General features: G+C 41.0%; 1 long non-coding RNA gene across 1 annotated transcript in view; it reads left to right on the top strand.

The window, feature by feature from the left end:
- Positions 1-2,688: 2,688 nt before the first annotated feature.
- LOC133537555 (uncharacterized) overlaps positions 2,689-24,143 on the top strand; it is a 32,520-nt gene continuing 11,065 nt past the window's right edge. The window contains exons 1-2 of the long non-coding RNA XR_009802730.1: positions 2,689-2,762; positions 11,427-11,572. This is a non-coding gene — a long non-coding RNA (uncharacterized LOC133537555). The remainder of the gene's footprint in view (positions 2,763-11,426; positions 11,573-24,143) is intronic.

Raw genomic sequence — 24,143 nt, 5'->3', positions numbered from 1 at the left:
ATTGGCCTGGAATCAACAAAGACATTGACAACATGATTGGCAGATGTTCAACAAGTCAAAAATACAGAAACAAACAAACCAAATAAACCCATGATATTGCTTGACATTCCTACTGCACCATGGCAGAAAGTGGGTATGGACTGGTTTCATTTGAGGGAAAAAGAACATGTTGTGGTAATTGACTACTATTCTAATTTCCCTGAAATGGCTTTGCTATCAAGCACATCATCAAACTGTGTGATCACGCATGTCAAATCTATATTTGCTAGACATGGTATACCGCATACTGTGGTGAGTGACAATGGACCATGTTTGAACAGCAAAGAGTAGCAGCAATTTGCAAAACATTATGATTTCAGACACGTGACGTAAAGCCCTCTGTACGCACAGTCAAATTAAGAGGCTGAGAAAAAAGTACATATTCTCAAGTAATGTTTGAAGAAAGCAGTGGATAGTAACTCTGATCCATACCTAGCACTACTTAGTTACAGAGCAACACCTCTTGAGTGTGGCTTGTCACCCTCTGAACTACTGATGAACAGAAAGCTTCGTACTACAGTACCAAGTATGTCAACACCAACACAGAGTCAAAAAGTACAACAAAAGCTAAAGCAACAACAGCTAAAGCAGAAGTCGTTTTATGACAAAGCTGCCAAATCGCTCTCACCACTGTCATCAAGTGACACTGAGAATTGAAAGTCCTGATGGTTGGAAAACAAAAGCTACTGTTCTCCAAGAAACATCACCACGATCATATACTGTGAAGACTGAAGAGGGACAAATATTACGTCGAAATCGTCGCAGTTTGCTGAAGGTTCCAGAGACTGTTTTAAACCAAGCAACAGCTGAGTCCGAGGTTTTATCTACACCTACTGACTTTGAAACAATGCAAATTCAGCACATGAGTGAAGATGTGACTGACGATCCTGAAACTGTGTTGAGAAGATCCACAAGGCAGATCAAGAAACCTGTGGATGATGACTACCTGTGTTATTGAACTCTTTTAATTTCAACTGATTGGCAATCTAAAGAGTTAATGTTTTCTTAAATATTTAAAATGTTTTCTAATACTGTGGTGCATGGATAGTTTTTGAAACGATTGCATATTCATGTGGTCAAGGAAGAAAAACAAGTTATTTGTTTAATAAATGACATTGTATTAGCAATGTGTGCTTAGCTTAGAAAGGGGGATGTAATGGTGGTAGTAATAGTCTACAAATGACTAGGAACCTATTATAGTATGTGTCTAGCAGGACGCATTAGAAGTGGACACACCTTGTACGCACGAGGGTTGATGAAGCGTGGTTTATATGTTATCGTTATTAAAAGACAGTTCTACAAAACATTCAACGATGTGTTATTTAAAACAGTGGTCCCCAACCACCGGGCCACGGCCCGGTACCAGAAGATTTTTTTATAAAAAATAAATCAAAAATGTTTCTTATTTTTTTATTAAATCAACATAAAAAACACAATATACACTTACAAATAGTGCACCAACCACATAAAACTCCCTTTTTCATGACAAAAACGTCCCTTTTTCATGACGAAGAAGAGAAAAGAAAAAAAAAGGACACCCCCCCGGGCCGCGGGACAAATTATTAAGCGTTGACCGGTCCGCGGATACAAAAAGGTTGGGGACCACTGATTTAAAATACTAACATAACAACACGCAGTCACGGGGAGAACATGCTAACGCCACACAAAAACATCCTAAACCCGGGATTGAACCCAGTACTACTCAGAACCTTCGTATTGTGAGGCACATGCACTAACCCCTGTACCACCGTGCTGCCTGCCGGCCAAAGTCAAAATACAAAATATTTGCATTCAATGTTAAATTTATAATGACTTGGCTGTCCAATTACCACCATAATGACGGACATTAAAATAAAGTAGCGTAGTAGGCCTAAGTAATCATTAAAAAAGGCAGATGTTTTATTCAACAAGTATATTTAATATGTTTGGTCACTGTAACAGTACACTCAGTTTGAACAGTAACACTGTTTGAATATAGAAAATGAGAATCATCTTTGGCGTAACACCACAGTTTGAGAATCACTGAGTTAAGGCATACTAGGTTACGATAGCTGCTAGTAGATGTAGTTCAGACATTTATTCATGTGGTTCCAAATGATTCTGAAGTGAAAACTTCCTGTGCCTCACTCAGACTAAAGGTAGACTAGGTAAATTGGACAAATAAATCTGTCCAGGGTTTCAAATAAAAGGTCAGAGTATCGGCAATAACCTGTATTTGGAGCGGTATAGCTCGGTTGGTTGAGTGGCCGTGCCAGCAACTTGAGGGTTGCAGGTTCGATTCCTGCTTCCGCCATCCTAGGCACTGCCGTTGTGTCCTTGGGCAAGACACTTTACCCACCTGCTCCCAGTGCCACCCACACTGGTTTGAATGTAACTTCGATATTGGGTTTCACTATGTAAAGCACTTTGAGTCACTAGAGAAAAAGCGCTATATAAATATAATTCACTTCACACTTCACTATTTACTTGGTATGGTATTGTGATGCCGTCACAAGGTGGAGTTTTTTTTGTCAATCACTTTTTATTGACAAAGGTTAAAGCTCTTTTCCATCCCTGTTAGTGTAAAGACAGATGAAGAGCGGAACTAATGTGTAGTGAAGTAGTTGCCCGTAGGTCCCTTTTTAGGTGTGGGTATTTCCTTCCCCTCCACTCAGAGGAAACTTGGGAAGCTTCAAGAATTGTTCATGTCTTCACTCTTCTTTAACATTGCCTGTGTTCTCCAGGTTAGTAATGTTATGAAATATCTCAAATGTAACCATTCGATAATTAAACACCCTACAATTCAAATGTAATATGGTTCAGCGACAGAGATTGATGTTTTAGTGCCTTTAGACTTTAATACGACAGTGTGTTAACATCTAGCTAGCTCTTCTATGCGTGTACGTCAGTTGAGAACAGTTAACCCTTTTTATGCCACCCAAAGAGCACTGCAGAGTGTATATATCAAATCAAATCAAATCAACTTTATTTATAAAGTACATTTAAAATTTACCACAGGGGTAGCCAAAGTGCTGTACAATGGGCAGGTTAAAAAATAATACGAGGACCGAGCAAACAACACAACACAAACAGAACATGATAAAAAATAAATAAATAAAACATAAAAACAGGTTCACCGCAGGTGTATAATAGGGCGCCATTGCAGGATGGATATCACTCAGTGTTAAAAGCCAAGGAATGAAAGTATGTTTTTAAGAGAGATTTAAAAACAGGAAGAGAGGAGGCTTGTCTAACACTCAGAGGCAGGTCGTTTCAGAGCTTGGGAGCAGCAGCGGCGAAAGCTCTGTCACCTCTAAGCTTCAGCCTTTTGTCAGGGACCGTCAGTAGCAGCTGATCGGCTGATCTTCGGGATCGGGTGGGGCCGTAAGGCTAAAGGAGGTCGGAGAGATATGTTGGCGCAAGGTTGTTTAGACATTTAAAAACAAATAGAAGTTTTACGCTTGTGTGGCATTGTAATGCCGGATTCGGTCCTCCGTGGATGCGTCAGCAAGAACACAGCAAAAAGGTAAGAACTAAGGGATTTATTAAACAAAAGGAGCTTTGAACAAAAACACTGATACAAATAGAAAAAAGGCAAATAAAAGCGCTAGCATGGAAAGCTAGGACAAACAAACCGAAGCACAAAGGCACACAAAAGGAAACACAAAACAACTAGCGTGAAAGCTAGGAATAAAATAAAGCTTAGCGTGAGAGCTAGCGAAAACGAGAGTGAGAGACAAGTCATAAACAGATGTATGTGAACAAACTAAGATCCGACAATCAGTGAACAGAAAACGCTGGCTTATAAACAGGTGGTTATTAGTAAAGACAGGTGTACTGTAAAAGAGAGTAGCAGCTTAAACTAATGAGTGACCATGGAAACGAACAAAACAGGAACTAAGTATGTCAAACCGCAGAGTGATATAAAAATGGAACAAAAATAACAATATGGTGATGATCAGACCATCGGATCACAACAAGAAGGAGTTTAAAATTTATTCGATAACGCACAGGGAGCCAGTGAAGGGACGCTAATATAGGGGTGATGTGCTCACGTCTGCGGGTCCGTGTTGGCAGACGAGCAGCAGAGTTCTGCACAAGCTGCAGGCGGGCAAGGGAGGCCTGGCTAATGCCTACATACAGGCCATTGCAGTAGTCTAAACGATTCGAGATAAAGGCGTGGATTAATTTCTCGAGATCATGTCCTGATAGAAGCGGTTTCACTTTCGCTATTTGGCGTAATTGATAAAAGCTCTTTTGAACGACGCTGCTGATTTGTTTTTCGAATTTAAAATCTGAGTCAAACTTTACCCCCAGGTTTGTGACACAGTCGCTGAGATACGGGGTCAGAGTGCCGAGGTCAACGTTGGGGGAGGGAGAGCAACTTGGACCGAACAACATAACTTCTGTTTTGTCTTCATTTAGACACCGGAAGTTAGCTGAAAGCCAGGCTTTGATGTTGTGCAGGCAGTCAATGAGACGTTGAACTGTGTTATTTTGTGCCATGGGAAAATAGATCTGGCAATCATCGGCATACAAATGAAATGCAATGAAATAGTATATAGTGCTGTGTTGTAGAGAAATACTCTTCTATCTCTATCTCTCACAAGGTCATATTATTATCCGTGTAAATATGTTATTGTTGTTTCTTATATGTGTAAATAGATAATGAACTGAGTGACGTGGATACATTTTGTTTGACTCCAAGTATACTTTCCAAGGACATTGCATGTCTAAATTAGACCTCCCCATTTGTAAAATAGTCTATTACTCAAAATGTTTCTGTAACAACACTGTATAGAAATGTGAATATACAGAAGTATATACTATTATAATAGCTATTTAGCTATGGAGAAGATAATGTAATATTAAATTTAGAGAATAATAATTATATTGTTTTATATTGTTATTATGGTGCCAGCTCCCCCTGCGACCCCGAAAGGGAATAAGCGGTAGAAAATGGATGGATGGATTATGGTGTAACGGACTTCCTGCCGTCCTCGTGTGGGTTGCGGGGACACCTGACACAAGACGCATCATAGCAGCGTCGGCATGGATTTATTATTTCAACAAATCTGCTGTCACTTGGCCCTGTGGTCGAGTCACTTTTCAGTGCGCTCCTTCGTGCTGCCTGCTGCCGCTGCACGCCTTTCGGCGTCCGGGGCTTGCGTCCGCTGCGGGGGTGTGTCATTGCTCTCGTGGTGTGGGTTGTCGTGCTTCCGGTCTGCTGGCCGATGTTTCCTCCTCCGTGCTGCTCCCTCGCTCGTTCCTCCTTCGCCCTTTTTGTACTCTACCAGCAGATAGACAGACTGTGAGCAGGTGTGTAGTATACGCACCTGTCTTAGATTGGCGCTGCAGTGTCGCTCCGCGTGTGTCACGCCTCTTCTTTCCGCCGCATGCCCCGCCTCCCGGCCTCCAGGTGGGCCCGCGCTGCTGCTTTCCGCCCGTTTTCGGCCCGTCGGCGGTGTCTCTCCACATACCTCCCCCGCCAGTTCGAGGCCAGGCTCCAGTCCGGCCGAGCGTACTCCCCCCCACCTTTTCCTCCAGGAGCGGGAAAAAATTGCTGCGGCCCTCTGATTCCTTTGTATTTCTTTTGTTTGTCTTCTGTGAGTCTTTCCTTGTCCTCTTCATCTTCTTTCTTTTCTTGCATTTCTCCAATAATTTTTTCTTCAAGTTCTTCCTCTTCCTGTTCGTCATCACTTTCCAGTAATTCAATTATTTCTTCTATTTCAGTTTGTTGAGTTAATTCTTCCCGTTTGAGTTTTTCTTTGTCTTCTTTCAGAATTGCTTTAATTATTTCTTCTTCCCTCTCAATTTCTTGAGTTTCAAATTCTTCTTCTTTAACTTCTTTATCTTTAACTTCTTCTTCTTCAATTACTTCCTTTTTATCATCTTTATCTTCATAATCTTCTGGAATTTCTTCAATTATTTCTTTTTCTTTATCATTTTCTTGGACTTCACCTTCTTTAACTTCTTTTTCATCATCATCAACTTTAACTTCTTTAACATAAATTGTATCATCATCTTCATCGTCGTCGTAATCTTCCTCATTAACATAAATGTTATCATTAACGTAGACTTCATCATTAACGTAAATTTCATCTTCAACAAAAATGTCTTCCTTATAAACTTAATCTTTTCCGTCATCAACATAAATGTCTTTGTCACCGTAAACTTCTTTTGTGTTGGCCGCCAGCTCGCCCTGTTGGTCGGTCTGCTCCAGCAGCTCTTCCAGCATTTTTGTCTCCCGGCGCTTCTCTTCGAGCAGCCTGGTGTAACTGGCCACGAGAGCCCAGATGACGGCGTCGTCCTCCGCTTTTTCAGGTCTTCCTCGGTTGGGCGCCAATGTAACGGACTTCCCGCCGTCCTCGTGTGGGTTGTGGGGACACCTGACACAAGACGCATCATAGCAGCGTTGGCATTGATTTATTATTTCAACAAATCTGCTGTCACTTGGCCCTGTGGTCGAGTCACTTTTCAGTGCGCTCCTTCGTGCTGCCTGCTGCCGCTGCACGCCTTTCGGCGTCCGGGACTTGCGTCCGCTGCGGAGGTGTGTCATTGCTCTCGTGGTGTGGGTTGTCGTGCTTCTGGTCTGCTGGCCGATGTTTCCTCCTCCGTGCTGCTCCCTCGCTCGTTCCTCCTTCGCCCTTTTTGTACTCTACCAGCAGATAGACAGACTGTGAGCAGGTGTGTAGTATACACACCTGTCTTAGATTGGCGCTGCAGTGTCTCTCCGCGTGTGTCACGCCTCTTCTTACCGCCGCATGCCCCGCCTCCCGGCCTCCAGGTGGGCCCGCGCTGCTGCTTTCTGCCCGTTGTCGGCCCGTCGGCGGTGTCTCTCCACATATGGATTATAGGAAATATATATAATGTGTAATAAAGAGAGGAAACTTGGGAAGCTTCAAGGATTATTCGTGTATTCACTCTTCTTAAACATTGCCTGTGTTCTCCAGGGGTTGGACTATAAACACAACTTTTTGTCTACTGAATTCAAATTTCTGTGAGACCTGTAACAGTATCGATACCAACATTTCAGTATCAGCAACCCCCATTAAATGACTCCCAGGGATGAGATACAGTACAGATGAGTCTCGTGTTGGCCTAATGCCACAGTGTAAACATTTAATTAGTGTAACTATTGAGTCATAACTGATTAACATAACAATTATATGGTTGATCTCTCAGAATTTACGTGCATTACCATGATCTTTGATTTATTTGGTTTGACACCAAAGTGAATATTAAATCAGTGTACATTTAATGCAAATGATCATTCGATGTAATATGTGTGAACCGTAAGGTCATTCGGCACACTGTTTGTGTTCCCTGTAGTAAGAGTCATGAATGCTAAATGACACTAAAGTTGTGGTATCGTCGCAGCATTAATGTGCATTTGAAGAGAGCATGAATATAATGAATATTGCCGTGTTAATGTGGTACCTGCAGCTTTATGCTGTATTATATGGCATTGCAGAAGCTTGAATTAAATGCTGTAAAGTTAATTGCTGGTTTAACGTGCCCTTGTCCTTGGAAGATTGTGCAACCTCGTCACCTCAGATAATTGGAATGTATTTATGTCGGGCATCTTTGTTAATACGTTGCACAGCCTCCCAGCCATTTTGCAGGAATGCGTGGCGATACGATTCTTCTATCCGTATTGGACATCATTATTATAAATATCGTACAGTGGTCTCTTTTTAAAACTTTGTCACTTCAATATGATACTGATATTGGAGCCTCAAGTATTAGTGTGGAATGTTATAGAAAGTTTGATAAAGTGAAATTAGTCAAACAGAGAACGATGGTAGGTATTAAAAAATACTATCCTATTTATTATTTACTTTCTGGCATAGACTTAGACTTCAAAGTCATTCAATCAATCCATCAAAGTTTATTTGTATAGTCCTGAATCACAAGTGTCTCAAAGGGCTGCACAAGCTCAGATCCCACATCAAGGCAAGAAAAAACTCAACCCAATGGTATTACAATAAGAAACCTTGACTAAGACTTAGACCTAGACCAACTTAGACTTAGACTTCCTTTATTGTCATTGAAATTCAAACTTTTACAGTGCAGATAAGAATGACATTTTGTTGCGATAGCTCGTGGTAGTGCGGGATAAAAGAGCAATAAGGTGCAGCGTGTTTGCATTTACAAAATAAGATGCAGATATAAATAGATGGATTACTGTACAGATAAATATATTGCACTTTTGCATATGCATCCAGGGTTTACAGATGTATGTTGTATTGTCTTTATAGTCCAACGAGTTAACCTGTCTATTGGGGGGAATTGAGGGGATTATTATGATGCGTTCAAGAGTCTTATGATCTGAGGGAAGAAGCTGTTACAGAACCTGGAGGTTTTGTTACAGAGGATGAGGAACTTCTTTCCAGAGTCTAGCAGTGAAAACAATCCAAGTAGAGAGGTCTGTCACAATAATTCATTATGGTAATTTGACGATACAGTAAATGTAATGATGTACGCATGTTTATTACTGGATACTTATTAATGCTATTCTGCCTTGTAGACTTTGTATGTGTAAGTAATATGTAACTATAACTATTTGATGTTTGTTTGTATCGGCAAATGTTCTGCTTTAAACTGCAATATTCGTCAACGAAGGATTACAAATGTCTAGTTTGTGTGCTATTGTGTGCTTTGCTGTTGTGTAGCTGCTACTTCCTGGTAGCTAATAGCCGTGTTTATTTTTTGGGTTGGTTAGTAGGACGGCTGTACCAGCAACTTGAGTGTTCCAGGTTCGATTCCCGCTTCTACCATCCTAGCCTAATGCCGTTGTGTCCTTGGGCAAGACACTTTAACCACCTGTTCCCAGTGCCGCCCACACTGGTTTAATTGTAACTTACAATTTGGGTTTCACTATGTAAAGGGACGGCGTGGCGCAGTGGGGAGAGTGGCCGTGCGCAACACGAGCGTCCCTGGTTCAAATCCCACCTAGTACCAACCTCGTCACGTCCGTTGTGTCCTGAGCAAGACACTTCACCCTTGCTCCTGATGGGTGCTGGTTGGCGCCTTGCATGGCAGCTCCCTCCATCAGTGTGTGAATGTGTGTGTGAATGGGTAAATGTGGAAGTAATGTCAAAGCGCTTTGAGTACCTAGAAGGTAGAAAAGCGCTATACAAGTACAACCCATTTATCATTTATTTATATTTAAAGTGCTTTGAGTTACTATAGAAAAGTGTTAGAACCGCCACCCGGATCATATGTTATTTTGGTTTTTGAGTCCTTTTGTGTTTTTTGATTATTTTTGGACTCTTCCTGTTCCAAGTTTTGCTCTTCCTGATTTATCTGGTTACCATGGTTTCATATTAATTCCACGTGCTGCTCCTAGTTTTTGACTCGCACATGTTGGTAATCACGTTCTATATTTAAGCCTGCCTTTTCCGTTCACCCCTCCTCGCCTCGTAGTTTGTGTTACATACAGTTTGTCTTTCACAAGTGACGACTTGGTTTTTCTATATCTGGACTCGCTAGCCTCCACGCTAAGCCTTTAGTATTTTATAGCTCCCATGCTAGTTGTGTTTGTTTTGCATTTTCTGCCTAGTGCAAGTTTTCTGTTTCCTAGTCTGTTTAAGTTTTGAATAAATCATTATTTCTTACCGTACGCTGTGTCCTTGCCCGATCTGCATCCTTGAAAGAGCGGCACCCCCACCACGATGCCAGCCAGGCGTCACAGAAAAGCGCTATATAAATATAATTACCTATATCTATAATTACCTACAGTCTACCCTGGGGGGGTTTCACCCATTTCTGCGGTCCGCTCCGAGGTTTCTCAGTCATCCCACTAGGTTGAGTTTTTCCTTGCCCTGATGTGGGATATGAACCGAAGATGTTGTTGTGGCTTGTGCAGCCCTTTGAGACACTTGTGATATAGTGATTTTGTGATATAAATCATTGATTGATTGATTGATACCTACCTACCTTGTAAATGACTTGACTAAAATACAAGAAAATACCAATCATGTTTACTTTTTGGAGGACATTTAGATGTTAACTGGCTGTACAGCTTTGCTCAAGTAAACGTCGATGCCCAATCCAATACTTTGCTGATATCGGCCCAATTTCCGATATCAATACCGCTATTACATGTTTTCAAATTATTAACAATTATTTCCCATTGAACTAGTGCTGTTTGGACAAAATAAAGCGGCAAACAATACGGTTTTCGCCCATGATGGATAAAAATAGAAACCACCCCGTGAGATTGTAGCAAGTCGGGGGTTTAAGGTTCTGTAGGCGGGGTGAAATCGAGTCGGCTGGGGGGCAAGTGAGGAGCAAGAACAAATGGAAGGAGGAGAAGAAAAAGGGGAAGAAATACTGGAAGAGACAGATGGGATAGTGGTTAAGACGGAAGCACTTAAGGATGAGAGCAAAAGAGCGACTGTGAGAGACAGTCAAAAGCGAAAGTAAATTGACTGCTGTGTATCGCATGGAAACAGTCCCTAATTGGCCAATCAGCCGATCGCAGATTGAGACTGCTGTTTTCTCTGACTGCTCTCACACCTGTACCCCAGTGACAGGCAAACATGTCTTCAAATATAACACCTGCCACCATTACCACCTCCTCGCTTCATCCCTTTTTCTTTCTGACATACTTTGGGGGAATATTTGTGACAGCAGTGAGCAAGAAAGAGGGGTTGCAAGGTAATAGCACTTTCTTCATCTTCCACACTGAAGACTGGAGTAAACAATCAGCCTGACAAGTGAGTGTAGTTAGCGATGTTACAACAATTTCGGCAATTTTCAAAATGAAGATATTGTTTTTCAATTCAATAAACAATGACTCAAATTTAAAAAGATAATGTGGAAGTGGAAGTGGAAATGTAATTTACGCTTTTTTGTCATAAACTATTAACATCGATCAGTCAGGTGTCACCAGCATTTTTGTTATACGTTAAGCCCGGCAAACAAACATATAAATAACAGTGTGGGCGCTAGGAATTTTTAAAATGGGGTCCCTGGGGCCCCATAAAACCATAACAATGGGGTTCCACAGTAAATGTGTAGGGTACCACTTTTATGTAAGCGTTTTGAAAACAAATGATAAATGTATGCATTATCTTGTTGTATCTCACATTGTTACGGCGCACGCGCAGTCTGCTTTTCCTTCCTCTGCGGTAGCACCTAGAAGCTCCGCTGACAACATGCTCAGACACGCCCCTGCTCGCGCTTAGCGCAGCACGCTGACACAGCTACAAGCCTGCAGACAATCGGCAATATGCACACCTGACACATGAGGGCAAGCTGCTTAAAGGGCCAGTGGACCCAGGGATCCCTGCGGGAACTCAGTTTTCAAATGGTGTACCGTAAGCGACAAGCTTTATGCTCTATCCTTGTTTCCACTCCGTGGCTTGATTTGTACCTTGTCTTCTCCCGTGTTTCCACAGTGTTTCCCTTATGTTGCCCTGGATCCCGACTGCCTCCCTCGTTCCTCGACTCCTCGCTCGCCGTTGCACTCTGACGCCTCTCTCTCGCCCCGGATCACCTGCCTGCCCCATGGACTGCCTCGTTCCTTCGCTCTCATCAGCACTTGGTACAACACACTTCAGCTAACTACACACATAGCTTCTCACACACACACACACACACACACACACTCTTCGGTTTGACACACTCCATTTCCTTAGGTTAGCTTATTTGTTAGTATTGTTTTGTATGATACATATATATATATATATATATATAAATGATAAATAAATGATAAATGGGTTGTACTTGTATAGCGCTTTTCTACCTTCAAGGTACTCAAAGCGCTTTGACACTACTTCCACATTTACCCATTCACACACACATTCACACACTGATGGAGGAAGCTGCAATGCAAGGCGCCAACCAGCACCCATCAGGAGCAAGGGTGAAGTGTCTTGCTCAGGACACAACGGACGTGACGAGGTTGGTACTAGGTGGGAATTGAACCAGGGATGCTCGGGTTGCGCACGGCCACTCTCCCCACTGCGCCACGCCGTCCCATATATATATATATATATATATATATATATATATATATATATATATATATATATATATATATATATATATATATATATATATATATATATATATATATATATATGTTAGGGCTGGGCAACGATTAAAAATTTTAATCAAAGTTAATCGCACTATTTCTCAGATTAATCGCAATTAACTGCATTGTATACGCAATGCCCAATAATGAATTCAAAAGTAGAGTGTAGTGCACCTTTATTGGAATATTCCCCCACATGAACAAAAGCGACAAAACATTTGTTGTGCAAACACAATTTAAATCAGTCCTTGTTAAACAGTAGCAGTTAAATAGCATATTTTATGAAAATCAACTCAAAAAATGTAAATACAAACATTTAAGCTTATTGCCACTGCCAGGGTATTTAAGTTATCCTGTTTGTTATGAAAAAATAAATATAATCTACATACAAATCTCTGAGCCACAATCATAACATCTGAACAGGCAATTTCTGAGGTAACAGCAGAAACATTTTTTTTATCAGGGATCTTATGTTTAAAAAACCTATATTATAGGTAGTGGGCTGTTTTAGGGAGTTTTTGATCAAATTATCCGTAGTAGCAATATTAATAATGTTGTGTTTATTCTGCGTAGTGCACTTAAAATAATTATGACCATATCTAGGAATTGATATGATGGGAATTTTCCAATTGTTTGCTTGGTGCTTTGATAAACTGAACGCATATACATGGTACTATATTGTGATATTATAAGCCAGGGGAAAAAAGAACTACCCTACCCAGCATGCAACAGGAGTGAGGAGCATGCCCGGTATAGGTTGTGTCTCCATGACGGCATCTTGTATGTTGTGATATGCACGCTCTGAAAGCAAACGTTAAGAACTCAGCCAACACGCCTCATCTGCATTATTCATAAATAGACAGACAACACATATACTCCGCTGCTTCACAGGCCGCTGGATGTAGCCTGCAAAGTATTCCCATGCTAGCTAGCCGGTCTAGCAAGCACGCGTCATTCAGTCCAAAACGGCCCAATCTATCCACATTCAGAATTGTCTGGCGTAAGTGATTCCTGAGTGACCACGCTGTAAGCCAGCCATGAAATTTGCAGAATTGTCCGGTATTTTTGCCAAATGTTCCATCTTTACCAATCTTTTTAAGAAAAGGCGTTAACAAAATAAAAGCATGTAAACAACATACGCAAATGTGCGATAAAATAATTGTCGGCGTTAATAGATTGATGAGTTAACTCGTAATTAACGCATTAATTTGCCCACCCCTAATATATATATAAATTATTGTGCATACGATGACGGCAACAGACAAAATCCTGGTGTCTGTTGCCGTCATCTCCCCTCTGCAACCATAACACACATTCTATATTGTGTTTTGGAAAAAAGTCGTAAACATAACTTAATTCATTAAAAAAAAAAAATTCTAAAGAAAAATAATTCTTAAGCATACGTAAATGTATTCAGTTGTATACATTCATTAACTTTCTTCTTTCCTTCTTTGATCCAAACTTTACCGCTGTTTATAGTTTTTTCTATATTTTTATTTAATAAGTTGTAGGTGTATTTATTTCAGTGTAAAAGTGGAAAAAGATTGTTTCTACGGTCATGAAATGATGTCAATAGTGTGCCAGTGCATACATACATTTATTTAACGAGTCTACATCGACTTCAGATCAATACATAATTTCTAAGTTGTTGGGGTTTTTTTACGTTGTTTTTTGTTTGTTTTGTTTTCTGCCCTTTTTGTCAAAGAAAACTATGTTTTTGTTTTTTTTATATAAAACACAAAATATTTTTTTTAAAGTGGACTATTTGATGTGAAGTAATCAGAGCCTTGGATAGGTCAATAATTCATAAAAACATGGATTTTGATTCAATATTCTGTTTTGAGAAAAAACAGCTTTGTTTTATTAGTCAACACTGCAACTTTTTCTAAATTACATTTCATCTTTAAGTTTTTTTATTCCACTTTTGTTATGATTTTTTTTTAATTTTAATAGTATTTTTAGAATGTACCGTGGGCCTTTAAAACGTAAGCTGCGGGCAGCAATTGGCCATCGGGGTATATTTTTGACACCCCTGCTATAGATAATAAAACATTAAATCTGATAAGTCTATGGATAAAAAGCAAAGTCTGGCGACGCATGCACGTTTATCATAACGCACAGTCAACATCTCTGCATCAGTAAACGATGGCGGTGATGACGTCACTGTCAGCGATGCAAGCGACACTTGCAAACTTGTCAGCCACTTCTCCAAGAGAGTCCATTTGACAACACTCCTCGTACAATAACACTTCAAAAGGCACAGATTTGCCCCGTTTGTTGACCTCCTAAGTATGTTTTTGGGGTGGAGGAGTCTGGTCGGGTGCTGGTTAGCTTGAAGCTAACAGCTAGCCTGTCTCCATCCTCAAACGATGTCGAAGTAGAACTATTTCTAGAACTAGTTCTAAGAAGTAGAACTATTTCTTAGTTGTACTTCTTATGCCAGTGCCATTCATTTCATTGTGACGAATGGAGAATCGACTGAGACTGGTGAAGTTCTTAGGCCAGCCAGGAGGACAGCCATCCCAAGAGGCCCCTGACAAAGTGGGCTGTATTAATGGAGCTCCGTGGCTCGATTGGTACATGGGCTGGGGCTAGGAACCTGCTCCAAGCAACCCTTTAAGACGTTGGCGGCCAGACTGGTCTAGTCTTATTGGGGTCATCTGGAATCCGTCACTTGAGGGCGGAGCTCCTGGGGAAGCACAGCACAGCTGTGAATATGCCGCCTCCCTTTCCTTTCCCTTCGGGGCCGCCCGACAATACAATGCTGGGTAAAACTGAAATTTACGCCCCTGACGTTGTAGACTTTGGAGTTTGTGACTCCATCTGTTATTCCATATTTGCTGTTTTGTTCGGAACTCGAGATGGAATCAGTAAACCTTTAAAAACAGGCCATCAAGTTAGATTGCAAATGTACATGGAGCATCTGAGTCCACATTTCTTAGCTAACAACTCATCTTGTCAGGCAGCCACATAAATAATGCTAATTATGTGCTCCATAACATCTTTATTGGGCGATGTGACGCTAATGTGGGCTTATTGGTGACCTCGGCTGCCATCAACTAATCAATGTGGCTTTTGATTGTCATTATTGAGCCTGTTCATTTACAAAGATGGACACATTGCACCCAAAGGATATTGGTGAACATTCTCTATGCGACACAAGAGTCAAATACAGCACTTGCATAGTTAGATGAAAACGTACATATCCTGCTAGATCCTAGTTGCCTATAGCTTACCGTGTTTTTTTTTTTTTTTGTAAATCAGTGTTTCGTAACCATTTTTGGGGCTTTGGTGTCCTTTACAGGGCTGCCCAAAAAAAAATATATGTTTCCCAGCTGTGGTTCAAATGGGCTGCAGCGATATTTAGTTGTAATTCCCTTTTCAACCACTTGTGGCAGTGATGTCAGTATCAAACAGACATAAAAAGTCTGGAGAAGTTTCCTTAAGCTCAACAAATAAGACTAATGTGGTGAAGCTGTATTTTTATTTGCACTGTTATTTTATTGACAGTTTAGTTAAAAACCAGTTCATTATTAAATTAGTTTATTGATTTTAGCGCAACATAATATAATGTTTAGGTGAAGAATGTCTCATAATCCTCACTAAGAAATGGAGTGGGGGGCCAGGGGTACCAGGTGTCTTTTTGTGACATCCTGGCCATTTTTAGGTCCTAAATGGCTGTCACAGTGTCCCTACTCAGACTCTTTTTGTGCAGGTGAGATGCTTGATTTATGATCTACAATAAACTTACATGAAGCGAGGAAGCAGCAGACTACTCGATGAGGGAAACATGTGAAATGATCAAGGCGCCGGTATAATTACTTTGTCTGCCCTGCGATGAGGTGGCGACTTGTCCAGGGTGTACCCGGCCTTCCGCCCGATTGTAGCTGAGATAGGCGCCAGCGCCCCCCGCTACCCCAAAAAGAAATAAGCGGTAGAAAATGGATGGGATGGATGTGTTATCGCTTATAATAACAACATAACTAATACTTGATTAATATTCAAATTACAAAATGTAAATAGAGTATTGTTGGCTCTTTTTGAATGGTTAATTATTAAATTTTACGTGCGGAATAGAGGATCTCTCATTGGCTCCGCTGTAAGCAGGCTTTTATTTGCTTTTATTTATTATTAAGAATGAATGATGTTTTTTCATGACTGTGAATGATAGGCAACATTCCAAAAAAAAGTGCCGTTCCCCTTTAATTTTTACCGTATTTTTCGGATTATAAATCGTACGATATATGACGCATGAATAACCAACTGAGAAGGTGCCTTGTATGTTAACGTAACATATTATGGTAAGAGTGATTAAAATAACTATAACATATAGAACATGCTATATGTTTACCAAACAATCTGTCACTCCAAATCGATAAATCCAATGAAATTTTCTTCCTCGATGTCGCTTCTAAACAACTCTGCCAACTCCAAAGGTATGCGCCGCTTCCTCTTGTCGTTTTCTGCTGGAGAGCGTGGCGCAGTGGTAGGTAGAGTGGTCGTGCACAACCCGAGGGTCCCTGGTTCAATCCCCACCCAATACAAACCTTGTCACGTCCGCTGTGTCCTGAGCAAGACACTTCACCCTTGCTCCTGATGGGTGCTGGTTAGCGCCTTGCATGGCAGCTCCCTCCATCAGTGTGTGAATGTGTGTGTGAATGGGTAAATGTGGAAGTAGTGTCAAAGCGCTTTGAGTACCTTGAAGGTAAAAAAGCGCTATACAAGTACAACCCATTATTATATATTTCACTACGTCCAGCTTGTAATCTGCAGTACATGATTTCCTTTTCGGTGCCATTTTTTTTCAGCCCTTCTCAGTTTTTCTAAGTTACTGCCAACGTTGAAATGATCCATAATAATAGCTACGGCAGTACCATATAGCATATAGCAGTTGGCATTCCATGACCCACAATGCACTTCTGCCATGACCCTCCCCCGCCGAATTCTTATTGGTCGACGTGTGTGTGAGATGATTGCTGACATTTTCTTCGTATCTTCCGCGAATGAGATAAATAATATTATTTTATATTGTGTAATCTGCAGTACATGATTTCCTTTTCAGTCCCATTTTTGTTCAGCACTTATTAGTTTTTTATAAGTTACCGCCAACGATGAAATTATCCATTTTAATAGCTACTGCAGTACTATATAGCATATAGCTGTTAGCATTCCATTACCCACAATGCACTTCTGCCATGACCCTCCCCCGCCGAATTGTTATTGGTTGACATGTATGTGACGATTGCTGACATTTTCTTTGTCTCTTCCGCGAATGAGAAAAGTAATATTATTTAATATTTTATGGTAATTTGTTAATAATTTCACACATAAGTAGCACCCCCAAAAACGCAATTTATTGTCCGAAAAATACGGTAAATGGGCCGCAGGCCCCTCTGTAGTGGAAAAGTTTGCCCCCGAGGTCAAAGAGATTAAGAACCTCTGCTGTAAATAACTTCAGTAAAATACAAGAAAAGTCTAACCTTGTGTGCCTAATGGAGGACATTTAAATATTAAGTGGCTACATGCAAGTTGATATCAAACTCGGGACACCCCTATTGAATAGTGTAATTGTTGAGAGCACTCGTATGAATGCAATAAGACACACGGACAGTAAGTATATGCACTGTTACTAAAGTTATTTTCACGTCCACGGCATCGTAAAAAAAATGTTACGTGCTTTCCTCCTCTCACACACACAAATTGAAACAATCCCACACACGGGCATATACTCTAAAGGGAGATGAATTACTGAGTGGATGGGATCTGACGTAACCCATAGTGGAAGTAGGTCACAAGGGAGAGACCGGTCATCAGGGAAATAACAGTTGCAGTTGCCGCACCTTTTCTCCCCATCAGTATCCATCCCTCAATAGTGTTTGCTTCGTTCCTCACATTCTCCTTTTCACCTTATCTTCCTCTTCTTTGTGTGTGCTCTGCATACTATTTTCTGCTCCTTTGTCAATCACCCTGAACGAGGTCATTGATTCATTTCTATTCGTTTCTTTAAAAATAAAAAAAGATGAATTCTTTTAAAACGAAGCCCATAATAAAATACAGTGACAAGATAAAGTAATTCTTTGTGCTTGTGTCTTGTTTATTAGTTACCTTACAAAGCCTGACATTGGCTGTATACAGGTGGTCCTTGTTTACGACACGTGCTACATTTATATACAAAACCCAAAACCAGTTTAGTTGGCAGGTTGTGTAATTCATAAATAGAAATTTAATACGATAATTTGAAAATCCTATTCAGCTTGTATTCAATTGAATAGATTGCAAAGACAAGATAATTTATGTTCGAACTGAGAAACTACATTTTTTTTTAGCAAATAATCATCGCAAAAAAGTTGGCACAGGGGCATTTTTATCACTGTGTTACATGGCCTTTCCTTTTGACAACACTGAACGTTTGGGAACGGAAGAGACCAATTTTTGAAGCTTTTCAGGTGGAATTCTTTCCCGTTCTTGCTTGATGTACAGCTTAAATTGTCGTATTTTACACTTCATAATGCGCCATATATTTTCAACGGGGAAAGGTCTATACCAGTGGTTCTCAAATGGGGGTACTTGAAGGTATGCCAAGGGGTACGTGAGATTTTAAAAAAAATATTCTAAAAAATAGCAAAAACCCTTTATAAATATATTTATTGAATAATACTTCAACAAAATATGAATTTAAGTTCATAAACTGTGAAAATAAATCCAACAATTCAGTGTTGACAGCTAGATTTTTTGTGGACATGTTCCATAAATATTGATGTTAAAGATTTCTTTTTGTGTGAAGAAATGTTTAGAATTAAGTTCATGAATCCAGATGGATCTATAATACAATCCCCAAAGAGGGCACTTTAAGTTGATTATTACTTCTACAGGTATGTGTAGAAATATTTATTTATAATTGAATCGTCTGTTTATTTTTGAAAAAGTTTTTAGTTATTTTTATATCTTTTTTTCCAAATAGTTTAAGAAAGATCACTACAAATGAGCAATATTTTGCACTGTTATACAATTTAATAAATCAGAAACTGATGACGTAGTAGTGTATTTTACTTCTTTATCTCTTTTTTTCAACCAAAAATGCTTTGCTCTGATTACGGGGTACTTGAATTAAAAAAATGTTCACAGGGGGTGGTACATCACTGAAAAAAGGTTGAGAACCACTGGTCTATACTACAGGCAGGCCAGTATAGTACCCACACGCTTTTACTATGAAGCCATGCTGTTGTAACACGTGTTTTGGCATTCATTCCATCCATCCACCCATTTCCTACCGCGCAAGTCGCCACCTCATCACAGGTGGCTTGGCATTTTCTTGCTGAAATAAGCTTTGATGGCAACATATGTTGCTCAAAAACTTGTATGTACCTTTCAGCATTAATGGTGCCTTCACAGATATGTTAGCCTGTTCGCCTGCGGGATGTTCCAAAAGAGTGTTTGATGAGCATTCCTCAACTTTTGCAGTCTTTTTTGCCACTTGTGCCAGCTTTTTTGAAACAGGCATCAAATTCCAAATGAGCTAATATTTGCAAAAAATAACAAATCTTTCCAGTTCAAACGTTAAGTATTTCGTGTTTGCAGTGTACTAATTGAATATAGGTTGAAAATGATTAGCAAATCATTGTATTCTGTTTTTATTTACGATTTACACAACGTGCCAACTTCACTGGTTTTGGGGTTTGTATTTATAATAAATTTTTCGGTATGGGCGGTCAAATGGGACAACAACAAACAGATACATCTTTCAATAATTACTTGAATGTTTCAATAATTAAAGGCGATATTTCCAAAGTGATCAGTTTGAATTTTCAAACAAAAAAATATAACAAAAGCCCTATTGATACAAGTCGCCACCTCATCGCAGGGCCAACACAGATAGACAGACAACATTCACACACACACATTGACACACTAGGGAACATTTAGTGTTGCCAATCAACCTATCCCCAGGTGCATGTCTTTGGAAGGGGGAGGAAGCTGGAGTACCCGGAGAGAACCCACGGAGTCACGGGGAGAACATACAAACTCCACACAGAAAGATCCAGAGCCCGGGATTGAACCCAGGACTACTCAGGACCTTCGTATTGTGAGGCAGACGCACTAACCCCTTTTACACCGTGCTGCCCCCACAGAGACTATAAATAGTATAATTTGTTTATAAATGTTTATATCTATACCTTTGCATAACATTGTAATCTTACTAACATTAAAGGAAACAACACACTAGTCGTTCCTCATCTCCCACTGTGGTTATAGTAAAGCCAAGCCAACACACGCTTCATCATATTCTTGTACAGCAAAAAAGCATGTTCCCCCGAGGTCACACGCCCCCCCCTCAGCTTGGGACGGCCTTGCTTCCTTTTCCTTAGTGGAGTCCAACGTCGCGCGATCTTGGGGATGCGGTCTTGGTCAGACCTGAGAACATGCCCAAGCCATTGGAATCGGCGGCATTTGATCTCTAGCATCACACTGTTGCACTTGGTCTTCTTGTATAGATGTGCATTGGATATTTTCTCGGGCCAGAAGATTCTACAGAGTTTCCTGAGGCATCCTTTGTGGAAGGCTTCAAGTTTTTTCATGTCGTAGGATGTTACTCGCCAGCACTCCGAGCTGTACAACAATACAGATTTTACATTACTGTTGTAAAGTAGGACCTTTGTTCTTAAGCTATATTGCTTGGACTTCCAGATGGTGTGTAGCCTGGCAAATGCACCCCGTGCCTTTCCGAGTCTTGCTCTAATGTCCTTTTGTGCAGAGCTGTCCTTACTGACGAGACTTTCCAGATAGGTGAAGTCCTCAACATAGTCAAGAGCGTGTCCATTCACTGTGATTGGTACGTCTGGATTGGCATTAATGCACATCACTTGTGTTTTGGACACATTTATGTTCAGCCCTACCTGTTGGGTGAATTTGTTCAGTCTGTTAGTTTTCTCCTGCAGATACAAGGACAGTAACTCAGCAAGATCTAGATCTTCAAGTTGGGAGAACAAAGTCCCCTGGATACCCCTGGGTCTGTCAGTTGAATTTTCTCATGACCCAGTCTATGGCAATCAGGAAGAGAATGGGGGAAATAGTACACCCTTGCCGTACACCGGACTCCACAGTCAACCATGTAGATGTCTCACCACTAACAATGACGCTGCATTCAAAGTGACAGTAGAACATCCCTATGAGAGTGACCAGTTTTGGAGCCCCAACAATCTTCCATATGGTGTCACGATGTAGGCTGTCAAAGGCTTTGCGAAAGTCAATGAAGTTGATGTGCAGAGGAGTGTTCCATTCTATACACTGCTCGATAATGTTCCTCATAGAGGGATATACTGTTTAAAATACATGGGAAAGTTAGCGCCCTGTAGGCATCTGTGGAATTGTTGCAAACAGACCATTTAATTATCCATCCAACCAACCATCCATTTCCCACCGCTTATTCCCTTTGGGGTCACGGGCGGCGCTGGTGCTTATCTCAGCTACAATCGGGCAGAAGGCGGAGTACACCCTTGACAAGTCGCCACCTCATCGCAGGGCCAACACAGATAGACAATTGAAATTTAATATATAGATGTTTTATATAAATCTCCCATCAGTTCTTCTAATATAAAGTACATATAAATGTAATCTTGAGTTTTTTCAGTAGCGGCTAAGGTGGATATACTTTTTGGGGAGTTGGGTTGTAGATATTTTAAAGTTTGCGGAGTAAGTGGAAGCAACATGTCACGGCATGGGCTCAAACTCACTTTTCATCGGCAGCAAGTTCTTCCAGCACCTGTGTTGGCAGCATGCCGGGGCACACCTCTGCTTGCACCGGGCGCTTTACGCACGGGCAAGGGCAGAGCAGCAGGCAATCTGTAATCAGAAAACCCGGTCCCCCGAGGAGCCAACGCCGGAACGTTGTTAACTCTTTGCATGTCACCTGTGCTTGAGTTGTGTATCTCGACCTCCCTCCGGATTTTGGACTGCCTCCCTCGATCCTCGACCCCCGCTTGGTCACGGACCTCGTTGCTTCTCCAGCCCCTGAACGCTCACTTGCCCACGGACTCCCTCTTTGCCTCGCCCCTCTGGACTGCTGAAGGATTCATCCAACAGGCACTTACAACTATTGGTAACATTTACATTGTTAATATTACATTACATTGTTAATATTACACATTGCCCTGCACCAAACACTTAGAGTAGCATACATCCCCCACACACTTATCAATGGTTGCAATAAACCTGTTAACCTGATCTTCCTCGTAGTGTCGTCTCCTTCCCCTGTCGTACGTAACACAACACCTGCTTACCCAGAGCACCAAGTAAACAAATGTATTCGAGTTGTCAGAGTTATTTCCACACTTTCAGACCAAGATATCCAGTACTCCTCCGCTTCTCTGGTCAAAGTTCCACAGACAAGTGGAAGTTCCCAGGACCTGCCCACTGACTTGGACTACTGAGTTTGACGGATATAATTAATTCATGAAGCACTGACACATAGGTTCATAAAAAAAAAAATCTAATAAATCCTGAAATCCTGAAATGGTTAAGTTGTGAAATAATTAAATTTTAAAATAACAAATTTATTAAATGATTAAATAATTATATTTTGAAGTAATTAATTAAATAATGATATGATTGAATGTACTTTTTAAATTAAAAAAATGAATGAGACATATAACACATTTGTGCATTTAATTCCAAATATAAATTAATAATACATGTCAATTAATTTCAGTATTTAAAAAAATATGTCTATTTTTACTCTTAATACTTTTACTTGCCATGTGATGAGGTGGCGACTTGGCCAGGGTGTACAACCGCCTTGCGCCCAAAAGCAGCTGAGATAGGCTCCAGCACCCAGCACCCCCAACCACCCCTCGCGACCACAAAAAAAAGGGACAAGTGGTAGAAAATGGATGGATGGATATTTTTACTTGAGTATTTTTGTAAAGAAGAAACACTAATTTTACAGTTACATTGAGTTTCATTCCGAAAGCTACATGTATTTCAAGGCCTCCGTCGGTCAGTGTTGACCATGGATAGTGTCCGAGTCTTGGCTGACTGGTTGACTGGAACTGTCGTCTGCACCTCCACCTGGATCGGTTGGCTGCTGTGATTTCCCGAGAGTTTGTAATTATACCAACAGCCTTCATGTCTCTTTTCAGCCCGTCCCTGTAGAGCAGCTTTTGGCGCCCAATGTTCCTCCTTCCCGACTTCAGCTCCCCATAGAGAATATCCTTTGGGATTCTTCCATCGTCCATGCGGTGAACATGACCCAGCCAGCGGAGTCTGCGATGTCTCAACAGCGTTTACATACTGGGGAAACTGGCGCGAGATAGGACTTCGGCATTAGTCACCCTGTCCTGCCAAGATATGCCGAGGATGCGTCGTAGGCTTTTCATATGGAAAGCGTTGAGATGGTTCTTCTGTCTTGCATAAGTTGTCCAGGTTTCACAGTCATACAGCAGTGTGCTGACGACACAGGTGTTACCGTCTTGGTCACGGCAGTCACCACTCGTCCACACTCGTGTTGCCAGGCGAGCAATTGTGGTGGCTGGCTTCCCAATTCTAAGGGAGAGGTTGTCGGTGACCTTGGAGCCGAGGTATGTGTACTGCTGGACGACATCAAGTTGGTAGGCATCGGTGTAGATGGCTGGCTGTGACTCTGACTCCAGTGCAAGGACGTTGGTCTTCTTAAGGCTGATTATTACGCTGAAGTCCTTGCAGGCCTGGGAGAAAGGGATCACCAGGAACTGTAATCAGTGCTCTGTGTGTGTTGCTACAGCCGCATCGTCAGCAAATAGCATGTTTCTGACGAGAACATCGCAAGTTTTGGTCTTGCTCCGGAGACGGGAGGGGTTGAAGAGCCTGCCGTCTTATCTGGTTCGCAGGTCGATTCCTTTGTTGACGCGCTGAATGCGTGATTGAGCACCAGAGCAAAGATGATACATGTATTTATATCATATTAATTTATGTCTATTGATTACTACTTGCGAACACATTTGGCTTATTAGAGAGACTTCACATGACGTTTGACTTTTTTCACCAATCAAATAGAGCATTCAAACACACCATAATGAAATATATCGATTATTTACAATGTTAACTT

Source organism: Nerophis ophidion, linkage group LG01 (genome assembly GCF_033978795.1).
Source record: "Nerophis ophidion isolate RoL-2023_Sa linkage group LG01, RoL_Noph_v1.0, whole genome shotgun sequence".
Lineage (NCBI taxonomy): Eukaryota > Metazoa > Chordata > Actinopteri > Syngnathiformes > Syngnathidae > Nerophis > Nerophis ophidion.
The sequence above is the reverse complement of the archived record's forward strand: the minus strand, read 5'-3'. Positions and strand labels throughout refer to the sequence as shown.